At 35.2% G+C, this 17295-nt stretch overlaps 1 protein-coding gene across 15 annotated transcripts in view; it reads left to right on the forward strand.

Moving 5' to 3' along the window:
* Positions 1-17295, forward strand: part of pHCl-1 (pH-sensitive chloride channel 1) — a 60851-nt gene that overhangs the window by 372 nt on the left and 43184 nt on the right. The window contains exon 1 of one of the 15 annotated variants that reach the window (XM_066293932.1): positions 11955-12088. The exons of the other annotated variants lie outside the window; for them this stretch is intronic. The gene's annotated coding sequence lies outside the window, so the exon portion shown is untranslated. Of the gene's footprint in view, positions 1-11954; positions 12089-17295 lie in introns of those variants that run through there. 15 annotated transcript variants of the gene reach the window in all.

Consider the following 17295-nt stretch of genomic DNA (forward strand, 5'->3'; position numbering starts at 1 on the left):
TTGGAGAAATGAGTATTGCGGAGTTGTTTACGGAGCACCATTCCCAGTATAAATAAAATGCTGCAGTGTGTTGCGCAAAGCTGATAATAATACAAAGAACACGCGAACAAGAAATTCATTACCACACTCATTTTGAAATTTCGGATATGACAACAGCAATAAATAAGCTCGGAGTTGTAGAAATGAATTGTGAGCTCATTAGGTCTTACGAATACTTTTTACTATTCGTTCTCGAATGCAACTTAGTAAATTATCATTGGTTCCCATCATATCTTTTGTGCACTTTATACAGACGAAAACGTATCAACACTCAGAACGAACAACATTGCACTTGCAATTCGCTTAAAGCGAGGCGAACTGTAAAATTTAATGTCGTTACGGTTTTTAAAGGAATTGGCTTAAACCTCCTTCCCCATATTAGAAAGACTTTTATAGTTCCACTAATGCCTATTTGGTAGTTTTGCCATGAAATCTGCAAGTCTGCAAAAAAACTGAAAAACTTCCTATGGCACTTTCATTAATTCAATTCAAAAAATTCCAAAAGCAGTTCGAAGTACTTCTTGCAAAACCTTAAAGACTATATTTTTAGACTACGAAGTGAAAAGATATACATGTACGAAAAAAGTGTCTTTAAGTAAAAATAGCACTAAAAAAATAAAATTCTAACTTTAACCAAACGTATACAAAGTGACCAATAAACATGCGGCAAAAATTCAGGGGGTTATTCCCTAGACTATTCTAAGAATATATTCCCTTTTGTTGATTTTTGAAAAGGCTCTTTTTTTTCTAAAGATACAGAGAGAGAGAAAAACATTTTTGACAATACCTACATTTTGTTACTTAACATTACACGTAAAGCTTCTTAATCTACAAAAACTCTTGATAATGACTACCTCCAGTAAAGTAGTTGTTCCAATCAATTTCTTGAGAAATTCGCTCTATCTTTGTAATCAATCTTTCTCTATCATGCCCAGTACAACGTGTGTTACTGCTTGTATTCTTACTGTTATTGACCTTCCTGGTCCTTCACTTCGTTTCAATGTGCCTGTTTCGCGAAAACGATGCTGAATAGTTGGGAAGGTTTTTCTATCAAGAATATTACGGTCCAGAAATCGTTCAATGTGCAGGATCGTTCAAATTCGACGTTCCACCCATTTTGTACGAAAGCAAATGGGCTTAGCAAAGTCACTTTTTACCACATTAAATAAGAAAGCGTAAGCTAAAATAAATGGTAAAAGCATTCAAATATATAAAGCGACGCTCGGAGTCGCGACGGCGACGCTATATATTTTTTTAGAAATAAACCTCTTTTTTCAAAATTGTGATCATCATTAGATTTTAACACAAGTTTTGTGTAAAATGTTTTTATTTACCTAATATCTTAATATTTCTTTCTTCTGTGGGTTTTAAATGATTATAAATTTCAAAAATTCTTTTCTACAACACTTATTTAGAATGTATCGATGTTCGCATTTTGCAAAAAAGAAGGTATGTTTTTGAAAAAAACATAAAAACGACGTCGCGACGTCCACATTTTAATAGAATTTTAGTATATATTTTAGCTTGTGTCATCTGAATTAACGTGGTAAAAAACTTACTTTGCTGCCAACATCTGTTTTCGAATGACCCTGTACAATCACCTGCTTTGTAGTCACTTTGTTTATCGCCCAGTTTCTGAAAGATGTACCAGTGGCAACAAGAAATTCAATATGGTTTATATACGATAGTGGACCAGCGCATTTCAGTGTGGTTGCTCGTGAATTTTTAATGATAACATACGGAGATCGCTGGTTTGATCGAGGTAGACCTCACTTACGGCCTGTCCCATCCCCGGACTTACACCCCCTGGAGTATTTCCTATGAAGGCATCTAAAGTTATTAGTTTATAATATTCCAGTGGAGAATGTGGAAGATTTGAAAAACCGGGTTTGCTGGGTGTAACTCAATAAAAAACCACCTTGGTGTTTTTACAAGAGTTCGGAAGTCAATGAGGAGTGAAATAGATTCTCGCATTCTAGCTGGAGGTAGTCATTATCGACGGTTCTTGTCGATCAATGAGCTTTGCATGTAATATTTAGTAATAAAATGTTGTCATTTTCGGAGTTTCTTTCTCTGTTGGCATCTTCGGTATAAAGAGGCTTTTAACCAATCATCAAAGGACAAATTATTCTTAGAATAGTTCAAGGAATAGCCACATACATTTTTTCCGTAAGTTTAATAGATACCCTGTATGCGAAAATGTTAGAGACAATCCCATTCGCAAAAAGAACTATGGAAACTAAATTTGAACTCTCTCTCACATAAATATGGAGTTTCTTTAGGGTCAATTTATAGCAAACAAACTGACCCTAAAAAGGCCAAATAAGTTATTGCGACATAAATCACTGGTTTGGTTGCTGCACCTTAAAAGACCCACCAGGTTAAACTACTGATAACATTATTTTGAAAAATAGCCCTCTCTAAAACCTTAGGTATTTCGTGATATCCATGGAAACTATCCTACTGATAATTTAAACTGGACTTTCTTTCTTGTAAGTGACTTCTGACTTCCTTAACACCAAATTAGGATAGTAACCTGGTAATTTTATCATAAACTTTAATTTCCACAAAGGAGGTTCACAATTACTTCATTTCTAGCTTTACGTGTTTGTTAAGTTGCTGATAAAATTACCCGATCGTTCGTAATTCTGCATCAAAGACAGATCGTTCACCAAGCAGTAGAACTGATGAATGTTTATTCACTCAGGCTCGTTTGGTCTGATGATTTTCATTGAACGAATTGCATATTGTATGGACTTGAAGTGATTTTAGGTTATCCAGGAACAAAGATTTTCCATCGTTTACTTTATTGAACTTTGATCATATTATAATTCATAGTGTTATTTTCTTTACTTTATGACTTTCCCCCGTAATGCTAAATGATAAATCAAATGAGTTTTCAGGCGCACGGATCGGCAGGTGTAAAGACAAAATTCAGTTAATTACGAACTTTTAACAAATATCTAGTTAAAGCTCAAACAAAGATGCAACAACTGAAATAATTGAGTTAAAATAAACAGGTTATTTGCTTAGCTTCCGCCGTCTGTTAGTTCGACTATAGACATTTAAAATTTTTGATTAACTGCCTCCATGCTTTCCTATATTTGTTCGAATTTTTTGTCCACCACGACATAAAACCCCCCATATATCACTAACAAATCGGTCGTGGACTTTAGTTGTAGTGCTTGTGATTACACGTAATCTCTCTGATAGTGAGGTCTAAAATCCTCAAATTCCGATTTAACTTCAGATCAAGATTATCTTATAGAACAAGGGGTTTCACTTATTTACATCATATGTACATTATATAAATTAAATCAGGTTTTACATAATACCTCTACCCATTTAGTTCCCAAGGCGAACTGGATTTGAGATTCAATTTTAAACTTGGATATTTCAATCACCCCCGAGTTATATTAACTTTTTAAACATGAAAGGGATGTTTTATGGTAAATCAGTACAGGGTGTTTCAATTAAAAAAGGCAAAGATGGCGATGTTTCTGAGTTTTGGACACTCATTTGAGTCTTTTAATGCTCTGAGAAAGTGACGTAACCTGAACTAATCTATTTTAAGTAATTGTTGACACACTCGGTAGATCAGGAACTTTCGGAATCCTTCCAAATATGTGCGAAAAAGCCGTTCTTTCTTTAAAGTTAATACTGCCTATTTCAAGGACAAATCATTTTTGCATATACATAAGTAAATTGGATTTATTCAATCTATTTCTATAAGGAATTTCATGTAGCCCCTAGCCAATGATTTTCCGGGGCACCCTGTAAGACACATCAAGACTTGATTGCTCGATCTCATGTGGTTTGCCTAATCTCGCCCCTCATATAAATGACCGAGGAGACAGATGAGATTCCTTAGTACGCTTAAAAATAAGTGATAGATAAAAATATAAAAAATGGTATTGTTTTCTTATGGCAGGCGAAAAATATATACCGTGAGTAATGAATTTAAGTATTGAATGAGAAATGGACGTTGTCGCTGTGAGATTAATGTCTTTATGGACATATGATGAATCTATCTCAAATCAATCACAAACAACTGCTTTAGTAATTTTTTTTTGAGGTCAGTTCATCACCGTGGAATAACATTTGGCTTTGATCACATATCCATTATCTGAAGGTAATAGATAACAATTATTGGTCTTGTGAAAATAGGTTTTCTTAGGTATTGCTTATATTATACACAATCAGAACCGAGGCCTGCAATTAGGCCATACCATTCTATAGAATATTTTCGAAAATGTACGTTCGGACTTCATAAACCTCTCATGCACGATACTCACAAATTATTATTGTTCCTCCAATCTTACTAAAGCATAATGGCATAAATTATTAAATCCAGCAATCAATGTACGGATATATTATTGTTAATCCTTAATTATTATTAAGCATGCACAATGGTAATTATAATCCTATAATAATGCATAGGTCAAAGGGGATAAAGATAAAAAAGTAGTCTATGTGTTTATATACTTTTTTAATAGTTGAAATATTGCTGTGCTAATATTAAAACTTTGCAAACGTGAGTAATTAAGATTAGTTTAGGTTTGGTTCGGTATAAAGGGAAATTAAAATATTTTCTGGTAAAAAATCAGTGTTTTCTCTTTCCTTTTCTGATTGACTAGTGACTTACCAGATACTGATCCTCCAGATGCTATGATTAAAATCCTCGAAGGGGGTTTTTAACCAAACATCCCAGTTCACATATATTCCATTCTCAACAAACTCACTTGGAACTCACTTGAAACACACCCTCCGTTTTCAGGAAACTCAGGCGAGGTTCTTTTCCTTCTTCCAGACCTTTCAAGGAAATTTTCCAAAGATTCATGAAAACGTTAATCTGAAGCTACTTGACAGAGAGTTCCTGATGATAATTACCTTCATTTGATTTCGAACTTATGGTTCCTCCAGAAGATATTCTAAGGAATCTTCAATAAAGTCCTGGAAAAGTACACCCTAAGGTTTCTTAGCAACTTAGAATTTTTGTTTTAGTTTTTTCGCAAAAAATACTATTTAACATGTTTATAAACATCAAGACTTATACTTCTAAATCATACAAAGAATGTCGATAAATTTCAGAAAGTTTTCAGCTGGACATTGATTCCTCGTAGCAATTCGAATTTAGTCGTCACAATATGCTTTTACAAAGTTTGAACCAAATCCGACGAGTCTCTTCTCCTAAACGTTCTGGGAAATTTCACTTAACGGAAAGTGAATAAACTGAAGACATAAATACCTGCTGAATCAAAGGAATTTGCACCCCGAAGGTAATTATTGTTATTATTGTTATTAGACCCTGGGCTTGTTTCTTAAGAATGATCACACCCTCTATTTTAAAGATCAAACGAGTTTCGACTTCATATATTGAAAAGGTTGCGCCAATTTCCATAACGTTTCTTCACAGTTAAATAATGTGTGAATAAGTTTGAGAAGTTTCAAGGAATTTGTTTTGGATTTGCTCTTATTTCCATTGATATATGTAGTTTCCCTGATAGTTGAAGATTGAAAAATATTCCGATTCTCTCACACTTCATATTTGATCACATGTCTGATCACTTTCGCCAATTTCCAACTCGCAGCGAACAACATCAAGCAAGATTCTTCTTTCTAAACACGTTTAAGGTTCGTTATTCCTCTCAGATTGATGTTCAAAGATAAAGCGTTTGCCAAGCTCCACTTACAAATATCACTGATGCCATAACGTACAATGCTGTGGAATATGTCCCTGTCCCTTTCGTACCACAGCATTGTCGCATCATCGGCGAAAAGAGTAAAATTTAACAAAAATTACCACTTTCGGAAAATGGTTAATGTCCGGCATAATCTGTAATGGTCCCAGGTCGAACTCCTGGGGCTCCTCACAATCGGCATCTCCTTTGAGAGGAGGCTCGATCGCTCTCCACGTACTCCGTGTGCCCTCAATTTTTGCAACAAAACAACGTGGCTGGCGCAGTCAAACGCCTTGCAAATGCCGCAAATGCCCTTGTCGCAAAATCACCATCATTCATTCTTAAGGGGAGGCTCTCCAACAGGGCAAATATCGCATCATTAGTACCCTTTGATCAAAATATCATGTCGAAATAAAATATCATCATTCGTCTCTTTGCAAGCTTCTCGATTATTTCTGACGTTGCGAGAAAAAGCGCTATGGATCGGTAGTTTTCAGGAAACTTCTCGCCCTAATATAACCGGATTAGGGACACTATGCACCATTCAAACTGTTGGGAGTTTGAAATTTTAAGAAGTCAATAAGTTAGTCCCTCCTAATACTAAATCTACTGGAACCATATACAGTAAATACAGTTTTTATAATAATGGAACTGCATATGATATATCATCAAGCAATTTTCAAGTAATGCATGGAATTCTCAGTTTCCTGCATGGCATGCGAATTTTGTCAGGTCTAATTACTCGAATAGCTAAATTTTGGGATGTTTTCAGATTTAATGAAATTATAACTGTCAGAGGCTAATTATACTTTACTACATCTCCTACTTGGGTAATTGTCTAGGTTTACATGATGAAAGCTCCATATGCGTTCATATTCCTAGAACTTGAGGTATTTTCACGCATCTCGCTGAAGAATAGAGATGGAAATTCTTGAGAAACGCTGTTAGAATTGCAAATTAACAATTGTTCCAAAAACTAAAATAAAAGAGAGCAATTGAGAAACATTTTAGCAAATATACTTAAATTACCTTGTAATAGGTGTTTCGATAACTCCCACAGCAAATGTTGTCTAAGCATCTTAGCAAACAATCTGGATCGATGGCTTGGGTTATTAATTACCCAACTCAATAACTCTGTTAAGGTGAATTAATATCTATGTGAATCTATTGACCCTAGCTTGATGAATTTAAAATTTAATTAAACTAATCTGCTAATTTGTGTAGTTATTAATTATTTAACCACAAAGACAAATCTAGAGAGAGATTTATAGTCCTCCAACAATCTGGACACCTAATTTGATGCGTGGACGATTAATCCCTGACCATATCACGAAGTTTATACGACTTATATAAAATATTTAGAAAGAAATCAGAGATCCTTACATACTTACCACTTTGCGAAAGTTGGAAAAAAGGAAATAAGGGGCGTCGGGCGCCACCGAGGCGCCCGACGTCTTTAAACTTCTCTAGAATGAAGGCATGCCTAGCAATTTTATCTTGGAAATATTGACCGCGTTCTAAATTATGTATACCCTACTTTAGATTGTGATGGTAATGTTGGTATTTTTACCTCATGATTTTGCATGGAATATTGTTAAAGCCTACGTGGCATTTATGAATATCTACCCGATATATTCCCTCGCAAAAAAGGTATTGTGAGATAGTAAAAATTGTAGCTATTAAAATTTATGGCACTAATCCGTCATTACTTACAATTCAGAGGTGAAAATGTGATTAGTCTCAAAGCACCTTCTTCGTATAGTTATCTGCTTAATTATTTTTAAAATTTTGGAAATGTTTGGAGTTTGCTCCATAATCAAAAATCTTTTATGGAAACTATAGGTCAGCACTCAAATTGTGGATGTCCTTAAAATCTTGACACAAAAGGGAAACAAGAAGTCGTTCGTTAAAAATTATACAGAGTCTCCGGAAGTTAGTATCCCAAAAAGAAATTGTGAATTATATGGTCAAAAATAAGAACAAAATGCTTATAAACATATGCCCAAATATACCTTCCAGAAGAGCAACAGCTCTTAAAGGATAAGCTATGGAAAGATTTTTTTTTGGCAGTAGTAGCAGTTAATATCACGAAATTTGAAAGGTTGAGGTAATTTGACATGTTGAAGAAGCTGACACATCCTGTTTTGCCTTGTTTTTGGCATTTTAACAGTTATAAGAGACAAAAATCCTACCATATAGAAGAATGGTCTTATTTCAAGACAAACTTCGATCTGCAACATAAACTAAGAAAGCTTCTAACAGTCACAAATCAGGGCAATCATATTCGCTCGAAGGAAAACCAATACCTAAACCCTTTCCTGGTCATTACCTCATTTCGATAACACCATTCATTTCAACACACTTTACCAAAATTACGCAAATCGTGAAGTTAATTTAGAAAATTGTTTCAAACTTTCCAACTCAATATGAAGAGGACGGCGCAAACTTTTACAACCTAATCTAGCAGAGGCGCGCTCAAAGTTATAGAGCAAATTGAGTCCCCAGTAGCATGTAAATTTGATTACGTTCAATACCCACCCCCAAAACCTTTTCATAAGGGATGTATCAGTAAATAATCTCAGTCAATTTTCGGCATAATACTGCTTTTGCGATCTTCTGCGAAAAGATATTTTTGATCCAAAATCCATTGTTTAAGGTTGTTGTTAAACGTGGACTAATAAATACGTGTGCCGAAACAACTTTAATAGGTTTGTTTAATTACGAAACGAAATAAACTTCCTGATGTGTTTGTTACACTACTGAGCATTGCATTTGAACCGTAGTGACATATCTGTTCCAAAGAGAGCTTTTCAGTGCTGGTATTGTACCTGATTGCCTTCCAAAAAACTGGAACAAAAGTCGGCATGCAAATGTGTATTGAAATTATTTACGTACCTGCTGGAATTGTTCAATAAAATTCAAGACATTGACATGATAATAAATAAGTAGGTACGTAAACCTGTTTTGCAATCCATTTTGGCCAGTGTCCAGGATAAAAAGCTCCTTGGATTAAATTTACAAGGAACTGATAGTATTTTAATGAGGGGGGTTCATTTTATCTATGGTCAGTGAGGTTCGATTTGGCTATGAATACCTAGCATTGTCCTTCAGAGTTTTGAAAAGAGGTAAATCCTGCAATGTATTTTTCCCAATTGTCTTCATCTTTCATGGTCGACGGATTCTTTTATCTAAATTAACCTGAATCCTACCTACCGCCACTTTGCATTAACATTAATTAAACTGGTACTTTGAGTTTCACAAAACGCAGACTCTGGGCTATATTTTTACATAATTTCAAAGAAATTTGGGGACTAATAGACGACGAAAATTTAAGAGATTCTACAGATGGTGTAAACTGACTTGACAATGAAAATATATTTAAATTTATTTCTTCTTCTAACAGTAGAATATACAGGATGTTTTAGAATATGTGTGCAATCTCTCGGATTTATAGAGGATATATCAAAATAGTATGACAAGTTCCTATAAATTTTTTTCCTACAGGCCCTCCCTACGGAGATGGAAGCTCCTAAAGAACGCCGCTGAAGATCAATTTTTCTTAAATAAGTTTTAAGGTACTTAGTGTATTACATTTTTTTTTAGTATGATGCACGTTAAGAGGGTTTCCTTAAAATTATACCATTTAAACATATTTAATTTGTTTAATTTGCCAGGGACGGACCAGTTTTAATACAAAAAAATAGCTTTACCCCACCTTGTGTAAATAAAGACATTAAAATAACTTTTTAAAGTATCCTCTATCTTACATTATAAACAAGTAATTCTTGCTTACTATCGCAAAAATAAACAGTTTTCGAAAAAAAACAATTTGTACCGAATATGGTTTTTATAAAAGAAAGTTGTTTGTTGGTTCTATGCGGGATCCTCATCCTATACGTTCCCTGGCTCTAAGAATTGAAGATTGTTAGACTTTCCACAATGCTCCAAAATTGTTTCTTATGTTCTCACAATGGAAAACAACTGTGTCCAATAAGCTTTCCCTATTGTCTTACAAAAATTATTGCTAAATTTAAAGGAATTGTAAATTACTAACTAGCGCTAGCATACAAACCATATTAGGTAAAAATTGTTGTTTTCTCTCAAAACGATTCATTTTTTCTATGACAACCAACCATAATTTTTTTTCAGTCCTAGGTAAAGGCTGTTTAAAAAAAATATTTTAATGCCTTTATTGATACAGGGTGTAGACAAATTATTATTTTTGTGTTGAAGCTAGTCCATTATTGGTAAACTAAGCAAGCAATATGTGCTCAAATAATACAGTTTTAATTAACCCTCTCTAACACCCATTAAACTAAAAAATTATTTAATTACACTAAGTGATAACAACTTATTCAAAAAATTTAATTCTCAAAGGCACGATTTAGGAGCTAGTATCTCCGTAGAGCGGGTCTGTAGGGAAAAACTTTTAGAGAAACTTGTCTTATTCTTTTGATGTATTCTTTATAAATCTAAGAGATTGTCCACGTATTTTGCGACACCATGTGCAATATATATAAGTGATAAAGGTACAATTGTGTAGTGGATCGGCTCTTAAAGGCAAAAAAGGAGAATTTAGGAATGTACACTTGCACACTTGCCACGCCTCATCGAAATGGAAGATTCACAAGAATATTATTATCCAGGACGTTACCACTGAAAGGCAATGTAGGCATCGAAATTACATCAATTAACTTCAGATTTGAAAACTCTTCAGTTCTGATATACTGAATCATTTGTAGCCTGAGTGGTTGAAAAACAGTGACGTGCTAGAGCTGCAATCTAGGAATGAGACAGCGCAGTTACCAAATCTCACCGAATGGCTAGTTCTGAAAAATTGTAATTGAGCCCACGAATTTGCCACATCTCGTGGGTTTGAGGATGAGAAAATTTTCCAATCTTTGGAAAATTCAATACCAATCAACTGAACCATTCGCAACGGTGAAGTTCAAATTCAATAACCCTCAAGAACGTCTCATGAATAGTAAAAATTATGGGTCGACAAACACATACATGAAAACGCAGCGCCGTAGGCATGTAGTCTCGTCTTTCATGAGAAAATACAAATGAAAGGAGTTTTAAGTATTGAGACTTCTAGTGGAGCTGCCTAATAAACAGGTTTTCGATTAAAAAAAAAGTCAAAGACGATTCTGTAATGAAACTTTCAGGAATGTTACACCGGGAATTATTTTTTTCAAATTGTTCAGTGTTGGACTAAAATATTTCACTTCGGCAGTGTAGGCCATATTATAGTTTCTATGAGAAACTTACGTAACGATCCTAAAGCAAGGATTACCCCGGAGTTCTAAATAGTTCCGTCCCAACATTAGAGACACTTTAATGGTGAAATCATAAATCTCTTAACAAGGAAGAGATTCCCCAAGTTCATCCAGCTACTAAAACTGGCGCTATAGCTAAAAGGAATTAAAGACAAACTGGCTAAAATAACAAATTTCGTGTTTTCCTCCGGTCCGCTAAGAAGAAAATAATATTTTCTGCTAAATTAATTGAATTTGGAACCTTCAGTTTCTTTTTTAAATTAAAAGATTAATCCTTAAAGCCCCACGCAGTTTTATGTTGGAAAATTGTCTAAAAGTAGAAACAAGAAAGTCTTGCGCTACAGGCTTCAAAGCTCCCAAGCTTTTTGAACGTAAATTTTCTTAAACACGCCACCTCTACGTTTGAGACATTTTCTCTTTTATTAACATACTAAAGCCATTTATTCCCAAAACAAGACGCTCTTCTTCGCAATAATAAAACGAGAATCGAGTATGTCTTACAGTCCATCGCCTTGTAATAGCGGGACATGTCAGCGAATATTATCCAGAAAATTCAAATAACGATGTCCTCTAGAGGCATTTAAATATTAAATCTTTCCTCCCAAACTGATTAAAGCACAAATAATGCTCTTAAAGATGAAGGGAACAAGTTAATAGCTTAGGGCATAGGAAAAGGGCACGTCCATGCACTGTATGCAGTTAATTTTGAAACAGGCATCGATTTTCCTGCCACATGTATTCGTGCGGAATTGTAAGTTATGCACACATAATCTTTATATAATATTAACCCAGCCTGCATAGCTGTAGATGGTCGTACGTATAAACTACCCAAATGAATAATCGATCATTGCCTTACCATTTCGGAGAATGGCAGTAGAAAAATTGAATAATGGCTAATAAATAAGATGGATTGATGACGAGTCATCATCTACATTTCAATGTAGAATGCGAAGCACGTTATTTGAATTCGTTTATCCGACAATACTGCTCCTGGCTAATGTAGGGGGAATAAATTGAAATTGATTTTTAAAATAAATTGCCAATTAGTACTGCTGAAAGAGACGTTGAAATTGTGGGAGAAATATTAAGGTAAGAATTCTTATTTTTCATTCATTTATCAACTTAACCCTCACAAATTTAGCGCTCGGCCAACTTAAAATTTCGATGTTGTTAAAATTGGAAAAGGTATTTAATGAGATTTTCATAAATAACCACAACCGAGGTATAACAACTTATTTGAAGCAATAAAGCGCGGCTGAAAGTTCTAAATTATGTCAAGGCACTTAAGTTTTCGCAACATCGTTAAAATATCCGGTTGTATTCGGAGGATTTTTAATCGAGAGCTTAAAATATTACGATCTCGTTAATGGATAGAGGCACAAAAAATTTTACCATAAAAAGTCCTAACGAGCATGTGCACTGTAATACGCGCCGTTATCCGTATCTGGCAAACTATGACAAGAAAAAGTTGAAATTCGGCCATCATACTCGCGTAAAGGTGATCCGTTGATTAACGATATTTAGATGAAAATTCCATTTTCGGCTATGTCGAAAATGAATGTCGACTCGCTTATTTTAAATCGAGCACCCTGTCTATTATATCAAATTTTGTTTCTGCGGAACCAATCTAAATGTCTAAATTCGAAGGTTTTTAAGATATTTATAATTTTCAAAAAAAAAACGAGAGTTGCAGCCATTAAATGTAGTTCGCAATAGAAGCGCGCTCTTGTACAAAATGCTTTACTGCCCTTGGCTCAGATGAGTTAGATCTTGCTTCTTCACACAGGGCGTTTAAAATGGAAGCCGAAATTTTTTTGCACGAATACATGTTTAACATGAAGAATAAGTAGTACTTATAATTCCATTGTCTATATTTGAACGCAACAGTTTTCATTTTATTAAAAAAAAAAAACCTTGTTAGTGTTCAGTACTCTACTTTAACCACGACGGCACCCGTAAATTATGCAAACGAAGGTTTTCTCAATTTTTTATTAGTTATGATGAATGTAACAAAGTATTAGCCAGAAGGTGTCCTACATTTGGTATTCGATATCCAGAAAAAACGAAGCCATCACGAAAAGTCCTCAAACGCACGATAGACAATTTTGAAATTAACGAATCTGTCAAAAACCTAACGCACGAGACCAGCCTATTGTTGACGACCAAATAAGAGTTGAAAAAGGTTAATACTAGAAAATTTCAAGTAACAACATTAAAGCATAATTTAAACAATCAATATTAAAAATACAATAATATTGAAAAGCGTTCATAGTGTTGCGCAGAATCAAAATTTTACGTAATATACAGAGTGTTCCATTTAAAATAAGCTACTCGACATTCATACTCAGTATAACTGGCAGTGGTACTTTCGTGAAAATATTTCCAATCAATAGATCACCTCCACTTTGGTATGATACCAAAATTTGAACTTTTTGCTAGTCCAGTTTTCGAGATACGGATAGAGGTCTATAATCATAGGATACGTCCTGTATACCGCCGTTGTATATCGTTAAACTGCACCTATAGTTCAAACGTAGATGGTAAATAAATGATGAAATATGCTTCAAATCAGAAGCTTAAATTTCAGTTTCAGTTTAATAAAAATGAGGTGTGAGGCAATAATTTATGGATATAGGTACCTGTATAGAAGCACGTGGCTAATGGGATATATACAGAATGTCTCAGAAAAAATGGTACAAATGAGTATTGAATGTTGACGAGTAAAAAGTTCAGCTAAACTTGCCCTATAAAAAAGCTGCTTGTTTTCATTGTGCAGGACATCGGAATGTATTTTTTTATTCTGTAAACTGAGAACGAATCTCGCAGTTTTTAATTGGTAGCCTTGACATTCCTCTTAAAAGGTTTTCAGGTATGATAAATTTATTTAAAATATCTCCGACAAGGTACCCGATCGTCAAAGCACCACCTGTGTCTTACCGTACTACAAAAAAACCGACATAACTTTTTATATCAGTGGCGATACCTTTAATGTTCTTAAAAATTCTGATACTCTAAACCATTTTACATCAAAGGGATTCTGGAAAAAACCTCGCCAGATATTTGGATATTCCTTCTTTAAAAAGAAGCCCATGTAGGTGCAGTCTGACTATATACCAGAAGTGCAGCTCGTCCGATATTTCGTTCTCGAAAATTTCATGTTCAATATTATTTACTTATGCCCTTTTTTTTTAATATTTTCGTTTACCAATTTACCTTTGACTTTTGAATTTGTTTGTTACATAATTGCATAACGAGAAATATGTCCCATATGTCCGATACGAGTACATAGCAATACACGCACACTCATAATCCACAATACTCGACCGTATCAGGGTTCAATGTTAAAAAAAAAAAACGGTTATTTCAAATTATTTTAGCTCGTCTCTAAGGGCCAAAAACGTCCAATAGCGATAAAAACGTATACATGGTGTCCCTGCGCAACAAGCTGCGTGATTTTTAGCAATTTTACACATTACTTTTAAAAATTGTCCTTGTTGACCTCATATAATAACGGGTAAGTGTGCTTTTTCTCTCTCATAAATTTTTCGTAACTTTATTAGATTACACCACCTCTCGCTGCGACATAAAAAGGCAGATTAATCAATTCTCTCTTCTCCCTTTTGGCAGTGGTTTCACGTATATGTGTGAAAGTATACTTATATTAAAAGAACAAGCCTGATGGCCTTTATTACCCGATAAGAAGACATACTCCCCCAAGTAGTCCTGATGTAGTAATTTTGCTGATTCATTTTTCAACACACTGCAGAGCACAGAAAGAACCTCTCGCGTTTGAAATATTAAAGTGATTTTTTTTTAAGCTTAAAAATTGCACATTTGAACATATAGCCGGAAATTTATGGCCAAACTTGAAACTAAGTTAAACAAATAAGTATCACGTTTTGCACTGAAACAACCTGGCCCCAAATCTATTGTTTGTGAAGTTGTTTACACTACTACTTCAAATAGAAAGGTTTTGCCGATGCCAAGTGCCAAATTTACAACGGCATTTTATTGAGTTCTGGAGTATATTCTTGGCTAAAAATAGTTTCAGACTTTGTCTTTAATAAATTGAAGTCGATAATTATATGCGTACAATCAGTTCGACTTTGGCAACGTCCCTCTCTTTCAAGAATCGACCTACCAAAAAACGGCCGCTAAAAGTTATTTATGTGGCTCCAGGGTTCTAAATAACACAACCACCCCCCAAATAGACGTTTGAAGTTAATGATCGAGCCAGCCCTTCACCCGACGCACATAAAAAGCGCTGGCGGCATAAACAAAAAATATTGATTTACACATTTATACTTTGGTAAAAATAAGCATTATGTCGGTTGACAATCAATCTAAAGTTCTGCAGCTCACTTTGAAACGTTACAAGCACCACAACGTTATTATTCATAGAATTTTGAAAGTGGTGTTTAAAAATAGAACCGGGCCTCGACACGAAAAAGCCACCCTTGCGGGATGATTGAGGGAGACGACTTGGGGGGGGGGGGGGGGGGAGGAGGGTTAATACCATTGTTTAATAAACATCACTCAAGAGTAAACCGAAAACTGGTAAGTTAATCTAGCACGGGGTGAGATTTGCGAGGCCGTTCGTGGCGGTTGTCACGCACGTCACAAATATTTGGGTTAAATGACTGCAGAAACAGATGGCAGTGATTTTGCCAAAATAGTAATCATTTTTACTACGGCCGTGTGGCAAAAACGACTTTGTCGCACGCACCTAACAAATGAGAGTGGCACTTTACTGTGCGTGGCAAAAAGATTGACGGCCCGCCTAACAAAATGGCATGTGTCAATAAATGTTTGTGTGCAGTATGGGAATTGACGTTGACAGACATGCGGACGACACTGTTAGCACACGACATTCAAAAGGTGGAACTGCGTTTCGCATCGATCGTGCAACTGCAATCAGTGTGCGGCAAAGTATTCCTTTCCGCGCTGGTTAATTCAATAAGCCTTGCTTACGTTTGCAGTTGTGTTGTTGGAAGTTGCTCCGATCGAGAGACCAAAAATTCGAAGGGGCCAGAGAGACATTACATGAACGAATGTGAAATAATGGCGAGAAAAGACAATAGGTGTCTGAAGATTCCTTATATATCCATACTGAACACTCCACCAATTAGCCAATTGTGGCAGGAAACAATTGGCTGCACCTCTGGATTTTATGTAGGGTCACCCAGCTATTGGGGTACCTTTTGTACTTTTTTGAAAGAACCGATGTGAATTGTCAAATAAATCTATGCGGCAAAACCAATACTGAAAAGAAAAATTTATTTTTCGGTACTCGACAAAATATTTACCCAAACCGCATCCATTACACATTTGCAAAGCCACTGGTGTACCATGTAGGCTCTAGGTCGGTGTCTTATTCTTGTGCAAATTCCAAATCCTTCTTTTCGCTATCACCCCCTGTAACTCTCGCCGATTTTGAGATAGCAATAGTAGGCACACCTAAAAAAGCACCCTGTATAAATAATTTTTTGCATTCTGAGAGTATCTAAAAAGTTGTTTCGCTCGACTTACCGCAGTCCACGTTCAGATAAGTTAACAATAACGGTCAGTTGAGGAATTTTCTTCATAGGTGCTGTACAAAATAATTGAGCTTCCACTGCTAAAATGAATTGTTTCTCATTATACTCGTTACATTCGCATTCTGACTGACTTCGATAAGACATTTCGATGGGGCAATCTCACAATACAAAACTTGTACTTAGCAAAATGGCGTTTCTAAGACATAAATCAGTATCAGTTGCTCCCTTGAGGCCCGGAGAGGTTTGTAACCCATCGATTCCTATAATACTGTGTGTCGTTTTCTGCTACGTTGCATTTATGTGTAATTGAAAACAAGAATAGTCATTATGGGATTTCGGAATCATTAAGGAACTTTCCCCATGTGATTTAAAAATTTGCAATCAAGGGAGGGTTTTATACGTAGGTTTCGATACTATTGTCGAGCAGTTATTGTCGTCGATTTCAAGGTGAATTAACCTTAAAGGTTTAATCCAGAAATATTTCATGAAGCAGCTATTTTCGGATTTCATTCAACTAAATGTCTGAGAACCTCAGCAAATGCTGATAAGTTGTAACCGGAATATAACAAGGAACAAAATAAGGCATCGGTGGTTTGGCAAGGCTGCCATTGCATCAGGAAAATTAGCCTCATGTAAATTCGATTTAATTTGAAAGCAAAGTATCTGCGTGACGTAGAATAATTACTCAGCAACATGTAATATTTTTGTGTGGAAAATTGCTGCTACGCAAATTGTTAAAATACACAAAAGGGTACATGG

This window comes from Euwallacea fornicatus, chromosome 20 (genome assembly GCF_040115645.1).
Source record: "Euwallacea fornicatus isolate EFF26 chromosome 20, ASM4011564v1, whole genome shotgun sequence".
Taxonomy (NCBI): domain Eukaryota; kingdom Metazoa; phylum Arthropoda; class Insecta; order Coleoptera; family Curculionidae; genus Euwallacea; species Euwallacea fornicatus.